The sequence below is a fragment of the Megachile rotundata genome, chromosome 7, assembly GCF_050947335.1.
Source record: "Megachile rotundata isolate GNS110a chromosome 7, iyMegRotu1, whole genome shotgun sequence".
Lineage (NCBI taxonomy): Eukaryota > Metazoa > Arthropoda > Insecta > Hymenoptera > Megachilidae > Megachile > Megachile rotundata.
In genome coordinates this window covers 13,235,470-13,248,483 of record NC_134989.1, presented here as the reverse complement: position 1 = coordinate 13,248,483, position 13,014 = coordinate 13,235,470, and the positions used below count along the sequence as shown (strand labels likewise).

General features: G+C 42.2%; 1 protein-coding gene across 8 annotated transcripts in view; it reads right to left on the bottom strand.

The window, feature by feature from the left end:
- The window catches only part of sv (paired box protein shaven), a 214,429-nt gene extending 206,860 nt beyond the window's left edge, over positions 1-7,569 (bottom strand). For 6 of the 8 annotated variants that reach the window (XM_076533599.1, XM_076533600.1, XM_076533601.1 and 3 more), the window contains exon 1: positions 6,613-7,569. The gene's annotated coding sequence lies outside the window, so the exon portion shown is untranslated. The remainder of the gene's footprint in view (positions 1-6,612) is intronic. The other 2 variants (XM_076533604.1, XM_076533605.1) reach the window with 1 other exon arrangement.
- Positions 7,570-13,014: the final 5,445 nt, after the last annotated feature.

The following is a 13,014-nucleotide window of genomic DNA, read 5'->3' as shown; positions in this document are numbered from 1 at the left end:
GCGCGTTGCACTTCGATGCGCCGTGATACCGACGTGTTGTACTTCGATGCGCTGCAATGTCAACGCGTTGTACTTCAAAACGCTCTAATGTCGACGCGTTGTACTTCAACGCACTGTAATATCAACGCGTTGTACTTCAACGCGCTGTAATGTCGACGCGTTGTACTTTGATGCGTTGTAATGTCGACGCGTTGTACTTTGATGCGCTGTGATATCGACGCATTATACTTCGATGCGCTGTGTTATCGACGCGTTGTACTTCAATGCGTTGTATTGTCGTCGCGCTGTGCTGTGTACGTTCTTAGTAGCTTCAGAAATTGTCTCATAAAGTGACTCGATCACAAGAGTCCAAGTGTTCCACTATTAACCTTTTGACTTCGATGAGTATATACCATGACAGTTAAGACATGTGCTCCATGTGCGTCATGTACATCCTTCCTAATATTATGCAAGATTAATGAAATGTACATGCATTCAACGAGACTCAAAAAGGAGAAGTCTATAGTAGAGAACCTAGAATGTGATCGCAAGTCAAAGCAGTATCAAGGGTCCGAGAGTGAAGTGAAGGGAAAGGACCGAAAAAGGACATGGCAAAGCGAAGGTGCAGTACTGTAGGTACTATCGCGTCCATACTCGCGGCGACTATAAATAGAATCGAGCTACCTGTGGAAGCTCTCGGTCCGGTACAGTTGCGAGCTAGGCGGTGCAGCATCGTGGCGCACCACATGCGGCGAGCACACGCGGCGAGCGTGGCCGCGGTTAACTGTACAACCGCGCGACTCCGCGCAAACACCGGCCCGTGTGGCAGCCCGCAATTAACCAGCGGATGACTCGCCGCTCGGCCGGCTAATAAACGAAATAAGAGGAGCACGAGGACGGCGAGCACCCGCGCGCATCCTTGACATGGCCGCGATCTGATCGGCCACCACCTAGACCGCATTCCGATACGCTCGTGACAACCCGGCAGACGACCACGATCACACCGACTTGCGCTATATACTCTTATAATTACCCTCCGATATTTGTAATTGGATCAACTGCGATATTGCTGATGTTGCCACGAGATTTCGCTCTGCTTCTAATTATCTGATTATGGGTGTACATGTGTTAATATGGTTCGGGGGGATGGTTGACTTGATGGAGATGAGATATTTTGTTATAGGGAAGTTTGATGTGGGTGATCTTCAAGGTTTCTTCAAGGTTTAGATCATGTGGATTCATGTGGATTCTTCAAGGTTTAGACAGGTTATGGTACATATTTAATTATTATAATACAGGTAAAATAGGGGGTTGAAGTATTTTGTGCATTTACTGTCACAGGGAGATTTGATGTATGTGGATGGACATACTGCAATATGGATTGTTCAAAATTCAGCCAGGTTATGGTATATATTAAATGCTTATAGTATATCTAAAATGGGGGTTGAGGTACTTTGTACATTCACTGTCACATGCAAATTTGATGTATGTATGTGGACATACTGCAATGTGGATTGTTCAAAATTCAGCCAGGTTATGGTGTATATATTTAATGCTTATAATACATCTAAAATGTGAGATGAGACATTTTGTGCACTCACTGTCACATTCAAGGTTAATGTATGTGGATGGACATACTGCAATGTGGACTGTTCAAGGTTCAACTAGGTTATGGTGTATATTAGATGATTATAACACATCTAAAATGTGAGATGAGACATTTTGTGCATACACTGTCACATGCAAACTTGATGTATGTGGATGATCACACTGCAATGTGGACTGTTCAAGGTTCAGCTAAGTTATGGTGTATATTAAATGATTATAACACATCTAAAATGTGAGATGAGACATTTTGTGCATCCACTGTCACATGCAAACTTGATGTATGTGGTTGTACACTATAATATAGACTGTTCAGTACAGAGAGGTAATGACAGATACGCAACTGAAGTATCAGATCAATGAATTGAACAAATTCACCGTCACAGTGAAATACAACTAATGTTACACTTTATTAAAGACACAAAATCTTACTGGACTATTAAACATGATAGTACTCTGATCTTTGCAATAAATTATAATCACCCATCAACGGAGCGTCCATATTCATCGTCGTTCAAACTGCCGCCATATTGGCGAACAACTAACTCGATCTTAATTGCAATCTTCCCTGACATTCTACACAACATACAGACATTAATATCGTTGCTTTTCATCGAATGATAAAGTAATTACACTCGTAAATCGTTCCAATCTAAAATCATTAAATACTATAAAGAATCCTAACCAAGAAAAGTGAATAAGCAGAGACATAGAACGAATAAATAATACGAGAGAGCTAATAAGTGTCATCCGTACAAGAGCGAAGTACATCCAAAGGCAGTTCCTGCATCGCCATAATCTCATTTTAATCCACGCATTATTAAAGCGAGGATAAAAAGGAAGTGGCTGGCCACTGTTCAGCATGATCGCATACCGAGCAGCAGTCCGGGCAATATCACTTTGTTGTCCGGCGAATGAATCGCAGGAACGGTTTGATGGACGTTGTATTAGATCGGTTGGAAGTTTTCGAGACGGTTTTACCGGCGGGACCGCATTCCAGTTGGCGTGCACGACACGTAATAGGTGCGTAATACCACGGTCCGCCATTCCGTGTAACTTCTCGGCTGCGAGGATTTCAGGAAGAAGAGGCGGCCAACTCGCGATCGTTAAAGATGGCCTGTAGTGACAGCGCGAAACACCCTGGCAGCGATGCGATAACGCAGTAAATTTTCCAATAACGATCGTGGCTCGGAAAATCGAGTGGTCGAACGGCGCAGTAAAGCTTGAAACGCTCGCTGTATCGGGGCGATCGAAAAATGGCGCGATTACGGTCGACCACCTATCATCGCGGACGATCGAGAGATCGAGCTTCGCTGACGTTACGCGCTCTTAAATAACGATCTTTCGGATCGTCTTGCTCGGAGATCGAGATACTACATTTTTAGCCTTTTCTCGACTGTAAATTCGCCTGCCTAATTGGAATCGACGGATCTTATCGACGCATCAAACGCCGATCGAATGTTTGGCGTATAGGTTTATTCGGAAAATAAATACCGCGAGGAAAGTGTTCTCTCCTAGAAGCATTAAATTCCTAATTAGATTCGAGTCGTACATTAAAATCTTCACGATCATAACCCTTTTTGGAGGAGGCACTTACGACTAAGTGCATCTTCCTCGTTTCGATTAAATTGAATATTTCCTTCTCCCAACTAAAATTACTGTATTTGCTTTATTTCTACAAATAAACTGTGAATTTATCAGCTGCGATTCTTCCAACGGATGAGCGATTTTTCTATTACCTATCACTTCGTAATACGGTATTTTCACAGATCTTGATAACGAAATATTTTAGAGTCATGTGTTGATCGAACTTTCATAATTATGCTACACGTCTGATTCTAATTTAACATCATCTATATAAAATTCAAAGTTATTCAATCTCTTAGATATTCAATCTGTCAACATATTCTGAATAGTGAAATAAAAATAACAAATAAAAATGTCCATCAAAAAGCACAAAATTGATTACAAAGAAGAGCAAAAAAGTAGATACTTTGTCAGACAACATCTGATTAAGCACAAAAAAAGTTAATATATTCAACGAGCAACGTGTCATGAATTAATCGATGATCGATTAATTGAAACAGTGTGAATACCAGTTTTTTTCAAACGACTCGTTTTTTCACGCGTTCCATGGCATTGCCGCGCGGTAACGAGCTCGCGAGAAAAATCATTGTGAAATGCAATTACGCGATCGGGTCAGGAGGAAGATAAACAGGTGCGACCCTCGATCGATCGATTACGAGCGGATTTGACGGATTGCACGGTGTCGCGGCTCCGCAACGAGAGGAATTGTATAGTTCGATGCGAAATGACAGTACAAAATTACTCGGATGTCCAGCTGAGATAATGGTCTTCAAGTCAGGCGAACGTTTGCCGTGTGATTGGTTCAAGTTTCCAGCGACTTGCGGCGCACCAGCGTGCTGACGGGCATTATTTATTACGAGCGTTCAACTTCGATGCCGGCACGAAAAACCGAACCAATCCGAAATCCACCGATTCCGAAGATTGAGCGATCAAAATCGGACTTTCAATTCTCGGGCAAATTTCAAGCCTTATTGACTTGGCTTTTACGATAAGCTCAACAATATCAAACTTGACAATTGGAAGATTTGGAAGATTTGGAAAATTTGGAAGATTTGGAAGATTTGGAAATTTGAGAGATCGAAAGAGGACTTTCAATCCATATCCAACTTTCAAGCCTTTCGTTCATCACAGGAAGCATAGTTTTAGCACTAAGCTTACTAACATCAAATGCTTGACAATCTGAAATTCACCCATTTGGAAGATTGAGCACCCAGACAGAGCAAGTTTGTACTTTCTAAGCAAACCTCAGGTTGATCTAACCTCAAACGTATCCATCAACCTTAAACTTAATCATATTAATATCTGGTATCACAGGAAGCATAATTTTAGCACTAAGCTCACTGACATCAAATGCTTGACAATCTAATATTCATCCATTTGGAAGATTGAGCACCCAGACAGAGCAAGTTTGTTCTTTCTAAGCGAACCTCAGGTTGACCTAACCTCAAACGTACCCATCAGCCTTAAACTCAATCATCCTAATATCTGCTATCACAGGAAGCATAGTTTTAGCACTAAACTCAATAACATCAAATGCTTGACAATCTAAAATTCATCTATTTGGAAGATTGAGCACCCAGTCAGAGCAAGTTTGTTCTTTCTAAGCAAACCTCAGATTGACCTAACCTCAAACGTACCCATAGGCCTTAAACTCAATCATCCTAATATCTGCTATCATAGGAAGCATAGTTTTAGCACTAAGCTCACTGACATCAAATACTTGACAATCTGAAATTCATCTATTTGGAAGATTGAGCACCCATACAGAGCAAGTTTGTTCTTTCTAAGCAAACCTCAGGTTGTCCTAACCTCAAACGTACCCATCAGCCTTAAACTCAATCATCCTAATATCTGCTATCACAGGAAGCATAGATTTACCACTAAGCTCACTAACATCAAATACTTGATAATCTGAAATTCTCCCATTTGGAAGATTGAGCTCCCGGACCAAACTTGCTCTTTCTGGCTTTAAGCTAACCTCAAACTTTAGAACCTCAAACTTTAGAACCTCAAACTATAGAACCTCAAACGTTCCATCAGCCTTAAACTTAATCGCCCTAATATCTGTTATCAATTTTAAGCAAACTTCAACCCTATCTAACCCCCATTTCCGAAACTTGGGTCCGCTTTAACGATGGCCACCTGACGCCACAACTGCCTCGACCAGAAGATGGCAGTTGTCTCGAAGGGTGGATGGCAAGGGTGGAACAAAGGGCAGATGCCCCGCTAACTCGCGATTAGAAACGAATTTCAGGAAAATAATGGGAGCCAAGGAAATTGCTCGTTGACGATCTGTTCGATCGTTATCGCCATCGATCGGTCAAATTTGAATGAAAACATAATGCAAGGATCTCACGTGTCGCAATCCGCGGTCTTGCATGTACGTTCGTTTATGAATATTCATTTGATAAATCGACAATCGGAGAGGATCGTTAGAGGCGGGAACGCGGTGTCTGTAAATTGAATACGCGCTGTCGTATCTGGTGAAACATCCGTGGAAACGATGCGCGGTTCGATTAATTTTGTTTCGAGCTATTTGCATGAGAGACGCTTCGAATCGTGTTTACATACAGCGATTTTATGATTGAAAATTTTCGAGGAATGTTTTTTTCGTGAATGAAAATATGGAATAAAAATATTGTTAAGTTTATTATAATTTTAAGAAAGCTTGAAGAATCGTAGATGGAAGTTTCAACGATCTTTAGAGGACTTGTCGCGCACCAGTCGTCAACATGTGCCAGCAGCTCTATCATTATTACATAAGGGAGCGGTTGCCTGTAATTGGTGAACATAAATACACAGAGCGTGCCAGTTTGTGCACGCGAATTACGCGTCGTGCTCATGCAAATCGCGTCCCTTTATCGGACGATATGGAAATTATAGCGGGAAATTGAAATTTTACGATACCTTCAGAACCTCTCGTCATGCGAATAATTTCGTCAATGAAGGAAAATTGACGCGATATATCGCTTGATCTCCGCACGCTCTTCTCCACGCCTTCTATTTTCCACGCGTTGTTTTACGCGACAATTTCTGCGTTGTATCTTCTACATATTGCCACGCGTTAAATTACCTACGAGACGTATTCTCCACGCGTTGTGTTCTCGTGTTCTATTTTCCACGCGTTATTCTCCACGCATTACGTGTACGCTTGAAATCAAAATTGTAACGAAACTATTCCAATGACTTCACGATTCTGAGAGTGTAGTGTGTTCTTTCAATTATCACTGGTACGATTGACAATATAACAAAATAAATGACCTAACATAGACAGTGTACATCAAGCGTAACATACTACAAGCGTAGTATCGACAGTAACATGTAAGGACAGTAACAAGTAACTACTTTAACAAATAACTACAGTAACAAGTAACGACAGTAACAGTGACAGTATCAAGTGCAAAAAGTAGTGTCTTTAATTAGCAATAAATTATAACTTACCCGAATTGAAATCGCTTCGTCGTGGTCGCGTTCGTCAGCCCGTATTCCTCGTTACCTTCTGACCGGGCGTTGAAGTCTCTGAATATTCACTGAACACTTCACCGTTCGCTCGGCCCGTCGCACCGTTCACAATTGTCTACCATAACCGCACTGATTCTACACAGAACAACCTTCGTTCTTCAAGTTCGTCGATGACCCCGAGTTTTTACCACAATAATTATCGCAAACTGCGTTCCCGAACCTTCACGAAATGTCACCGAAGCAGTATCATTCAGAAGGGTCAACCGACTCCAATAAATTCCTTGAACGATCGGATGACATCGATAACGCCTCGCGGGCGCATCCAATCGAAGGATGTTCAATCACCGTGGATCAGGTGTTCATTAGGAGTGACCGGCTCGTTGGTCACCGTCGCGCGAAACCATCCGGATCGCTGATCCCGGTGATCGCGTGGCTGGACGCGTGTGATGTCCAGAGGGTGGGGGTGGTGGTGGTGAAAGAGGAAGCCGATGTTCGACGGGGATGACGATAAAAATCCTCGACGGAACTGATCACGGTGTTACTGTATCCGTGAACACGCGGCCAGTTGGGTATCCTCGGAACTGCGGGTCATAGGTAGATCCTGACAGGTAACGAGATAGGAGATCGAAAGATGATAATCCTGGACGATCACGGCGTTAAACGGATCCGTGAACCCGGTCGACAGGTGTCCTCGGGTCAAAGGTAGACGGACTCCGACGGATCTGGTCCATGAAGCATAGACACGAGTTATGCGATTTCCACGAGACAGTGTCCAGGAGCTTGAGACGATGACGTTTGTCGCGTATCCTTTTCGGAGGACGAGCAACGTGCACAACCTGGTCCCGCGCTTACGTCCTACGTCTTCGCGTCTACGTTCGCCGTTCTACCTCGTGGAGCGTGCAGCAGGAGGCGTGCTGTCCCGGACTGGACTAGCCTGGGCCCCTGGAGTAGAGAGGGCCGGTCGCGCTTCACCTCCGCTTCACCGACCTCCCTCCACTTGCTCGTTCTCCTCTTTATCTTTCTCTCTTGCTCTCTTTCTCTTGGCCGACTCCGTTCCTTGGCTCGCGTAAGAACATCGAGGCTTTACCTGTCTCTCTGACTCCCCTTCTACCGCGACCTCTCCACCGGACGATATCAGTGGGTCGAAGAGCGACTGAGACGAACGGATAGATCCTTTCGGGTTAGACGAGGAGACTGTCCTAACAGAGAGAGCTAGCGTATCGCGGTGAGAAGGGGGTAACGATCAAAACGGCCCCTTCTCTTCTCACTTTCTTGAAGTCCTTTGGTGGACGCTCGTACCAAGACGCCCCCACACGGTGGTGCGAGGTGTGGAGAGACTGAATCACTTTGGAATCAGACACGCGGCTACCATCCGTGTTCCTCCTTCCTGGTACCGCGGGTCTGATCATGTTTGGAACGCTACGCTTCGGGTACCTTTCGCGAACATGCTTGGACATACGGTATGCTTCTCAACAAGGTTCTATTTCGTACTATTTCAAGCTTTACAGGTGTAAACTTTCCCGATTAACATTATAGCTAACTTCTTCAGGGGTCAGAAGACGTACGATGATGCGTCACCATGTTGAGATGCAGATAGCTCTATTGCGATGAATTCTCTACTTGTTTGGTATAAGACAGTTTCAATAGATGAATGCAAGGGTGGGTTAAAAAGTAGCACATAGTCGAGCTTCTACTTACTATAACATCTGATCTGAGTCAAATTGTATAAAACTTCTGGGTCTCACATTGTGTGAGACTTCTGAGTGAACTTTAGATGTGTCCACAAATGTTCATCATATTTCAGAAGCACCGTTAACTTCATCAGAGGTGGATGGACACATACTCCTTATAAAGAGATTGATACTTCTAATACCAAAATTACTAGCTCTAACAGTGTTAAGCAGTGTCAAATGTTTGGCATGTAGCTGATTGAATAAAATAATTAGATCTGTTCATCAGAGGTGGGTGGACACATACTCCTCATAAAGAGGTTGATACTTCTAACACCAAAAATACTAGCTCTAACAGTGTTAAGCAGTGTCAAATGTTTGGCATGTAGCTGATTGAATAAAATAATTAGATCTGTTCATCAGAGGTGGATGGACACATACTCCTTATAAAGAGGTTGATACTTCTAATACCAAAAATACTAGCTCTAACAGTGTTAAGCAGTGTCAAATGTTTGGCATGTAGCTGATTGAATAAAATAATTAAATCTGTTCATCAGAGGTGGATGGACACATACTCCTAATGAATACCAGGAGTATTAGCTCTAACAATGTTAAGCAGTTTGACATGTACCTCCTGAATAAAATAATTGAGACTTCACTTACTGAGGATACTGGGACTTTCTAAGTGCATGTGTGATGTACATAAAAATTGCAGAAGTGTACTGGAGGTAATCGTGTCCGAAATTCCACAGCGACTTGAAGGTCCACACGGAGTTCACACCGTCACCGTTATGGGCGGAACCGAGCGGAACCACGCTCGATGCACAGAACAAAACTTCCCTCTCTGCTCGGTTAAATTGGACTTTGGGCAAAGTTGTTGCTCCTGCGTCGCTGCTTATAAATCAACGCGCTCACCCATCGAGCTTAACGAAGCGCGTGGGCGTGTGAAACGGATCGAACGGAAGGCCATTGAATTTTTGTCGGAATTTCTCCGGACGCAGAGACGCACAGGATACGAATGGTGGTTGTTCGATCGCGGAAACGCGATATCCTCGCGATAGCCTGACTCTCCCCTATTTTCTAGCTTGCTTTGGAAGTACTAGTCCATTTTTAATAGGTACTTATTTGATAGCTACTTCAATTTCAGTATTTTCAGTATTAATTTACTCGTAAATTATTTCGAAGTTTCTTTTTACTCTGAAAGTTCATATGTGGAATCTGGTCTCTTCAGGAGAATGTTCTTTTAATATTAAACAGAGTATCTACTTATGCAGCTACTTACAGCTACTTATGTATTATCTTTTTTTAATGGGTAATCTTTATGTATGAAACTTGAAGGCTAATAATGTCCAACAAGGAGAATCTCTTCGTTTTCAAAAAGTCGTCTTTGGTTTCTGATATAATAAAAATATACAAACGTTCACGCCCTAATATTCCCCATTAGTGTCTACGCAACAGACAGCCTGTAATTAACAGTTAAACGTATTCGTGGAAACATTGACCCCATTTCGCACCAAACTGGAGGCGCGTTCGTTACGCGTAGAATATTAAAGCTTCTCGAACGGCTATTTAACGATGTACCAGATGAAAAGTCGAGCGCACGCATCCTGTCCGGCTGGTTCAACGGTCGCGCCATAAAAAAAGAGAAAGAAATATATATGTACATTCGTAACACCTCGTACACGGCTCGAATAGTTATGCACCCCTTTGGCAAGGCTGCAACAGTTCTAATAGCCCCGCACTCGGTCTATCCTCGTTGTTTTCATTACACTTGCTGAAACAGCTGTGGCACCTGTTTCTCCCTGGCTGGTGGTTGTAAGGTGCAACGTTCCCTTCGGTGTCCTCCACAATTCCGTCGCGTTTCCACCCATTTTACCCTGCAATATCCGGAATAGATGATTGCACTACGTTAATTCTACTCCTACTACTTCCTTTCCCTTCGTTCTTTTATTTTTTTTTTGTTTGTCTCGGAATTAGAGGAAATTTGCTGGATACTTTCATGGAGAGTTGCAATAGATGGCCTGTAATTTTTGGAGGTTATGGAGGTTATGGATAACTATTAGGTTAGGTTAGGTTTTATGGTTGTGGTTGGTCTTATGGTGGACTGTAAGGTTATATTGGATTTTTAGGTTATGGTGGATTTTAAGGTTATACTGGATTTAAAGGTTATGCTAGATTTTAAGGTTATGTTAGATCTTAACTATTAGGTTAGGTTAGGTTTTATGGTTATGGTGGATTTTAAGGTTATACTGGATTTTAAGGTTATACTGGATATTAAGGTTATGTTAAATTTTAAGGTTATGGTGGATTTTAAGGTTATGCTAGATTTTAAGGTTATACTGGATTTTAAGGTTATGCTGGATTTTTAAGGTTATAATGAATTTTAAGGTTATGCTAAATTTTAAAGTTATGCTACATTATAAGGTTATGCTGGATTTTGAGGTTATGCTGAAGTTTTTGAGGTTATAATGAATTTTAAGGTTATGCTAAATTTTAAGGTTATGCTGCATTATAAGGTTATGATGGATTTTGAGGTTATGCTGAATTTTTTGACATTATGCTGAATAATAAGGTTATGCTAAATTTTAAGGTTATGCTGCATTGTAAGGTTATGCTGGATTTTAAAGTCATCACTACATTTTTTGTCAGACAGGGTAAGTCATCCAACAGTTGACACCAAAACCAACAGCAAAACTAAATCAACAAATCAATGACTTTGAACTACATCAACAGATCAATCAACAAAAAATACATCAATACATCCAAAACAGCGAAACACAAAAATTTGTAATAAAACTGCGTATCACACCAAAAGAATCTAAAACTGACCAACTGATTAAACTAACAGTCGTCACTGACCCCTTATCACCAACCGGTATCTAAGTCCCAAGCAAGAAAGGCCATAGCTACCGGAGTTTCAGAAGTATTCATCGAGTTGATCGTGACGAAAAGGGACGAGACTGGTCCCGCCCATTATAAGACCCAACTCGTTACAAGGCGTCAGGTGCCGGGGACCGTTGACGCGGCCGTTACGTACCATCCCCGTAATAATGTATGCCATTAATAAGAACACCGGCGAAGGAGGAACGTGCGTGTCTTGGAAGGAACCCTTCGTCCCATGGGCCATGTGCTCACCTTCGCGAAGGGTGAAGGGCGTTTAACGGTCGAACGTTCTCGATATCGGCGAACACCAGCTGATCCACATTTCTCCCCATGTTCCACCATGTGTTTCCCGCGTTTTTCTTCCCCTCCGGATGCTCTTGCTATGATGGTCTAGGACGAGTCTTTTGTTGCTGGGCTCCTCGAGGAAGTTGTTAATCGAATGCTGGTATACATTTATGGCGTAGGGAAAATTAATCATTTTGCTGATCTTACTGATTAATTTTTGTGGAATGACTCTACTGAATGACATATGAAAAGGATTAAAATGAGAGAGATGTATAAGGACTTATATGAGGAATATCGCAATAAATGGATATACATATAATTATATGGATCATTATATACGTGTAGCTGAGTGTAATTATGATCGTGAAGATGTTCTTATAGATATTCGTGTAGATGTTCATACAGATGCTCATATAGATATTCATATAGGTGCTCTTACAGATGGCTTATGAATGTGGATGTGGATGTGGATGTGGATGGAGATGTGGATGTGGATGGAGATGTGGATGTGGATGTGGATGTGGATGTGGATGTGGATGGAGATATGGATGTGGATGTGGATGTGGATGTGGATGGAGATGTGTATATCTGGGGTATATCTGGACATTCGAAGATGTAGAAAGAGATAAAGAAAATTCTAAAATTCCAGTTCCCCAATGAACATCCTCAAATACCAGAGTCTCAATAAATCCTAAACTTCAAAGCACCAAATCGTAACACCAAAGTGTCAACACCAATGTATCAAAGCACCTACGAAACTTCGCAACACCAGACCTGAAGACCTTAGAACCCATGAATGTACACACAAGTGTGTACAACATGAATATGTAGAAACTTATAAATTGAGATAGCTGAAAATTAGCGTGTAATACAAGTGAATTAGCACAAAATGGCTGATCATTGAACGACTTAGATCGCTATCTCGGCGGGAAAGCGATTTCCAGGGTGAACGATGTAATCGTAGGTCAGAAGTATCCAGCAGGTGCAAGCTTTCATTCCCGCCGGACGTAGGATAGGTTGATATCTTTCAAAGCTGATATTCAACCCGCTCCCTTTTTTTCTTCCTCTCTCCTTCTCTCTCCCTCCTGAATTTCATTATCGTCTACTGGCGGTAGCCCTTATCCCCGCGGATCTGCGAGCCTGCTTTATTAATTATACCCGTTTCACGGCATAATTTAGTTAGCTGCCGATAATTGGTCGTTGATAGGGGACCAGAGTATATAAATTTACGCCTTGACGACCGTGGCTTAATTGAGACACCGTGTCCGATATCTTTGCTCGATGCTTTTCTCTGATCTGAAGCTTGCCAATTTAAAAAGCGTTCGATATGAAAGAAACAGCGGTTTTGCTTATTCGAGGATTTGCTTTGGATTAAATTGATTAGAGCGCGCTGCTTTCTTCTTGCGGCTTCTTTGCGAAGAGAAAGTAGGAAAAAAACTGTTGCTACTCGGTTGGACAGAAAATTGCTGCCTTTTTTTAAGATTTTAACAAGGTAGTTGACGAGTGAAGTGCATGGTTGGGGTTTTGAAGGGAACTGTGGGAT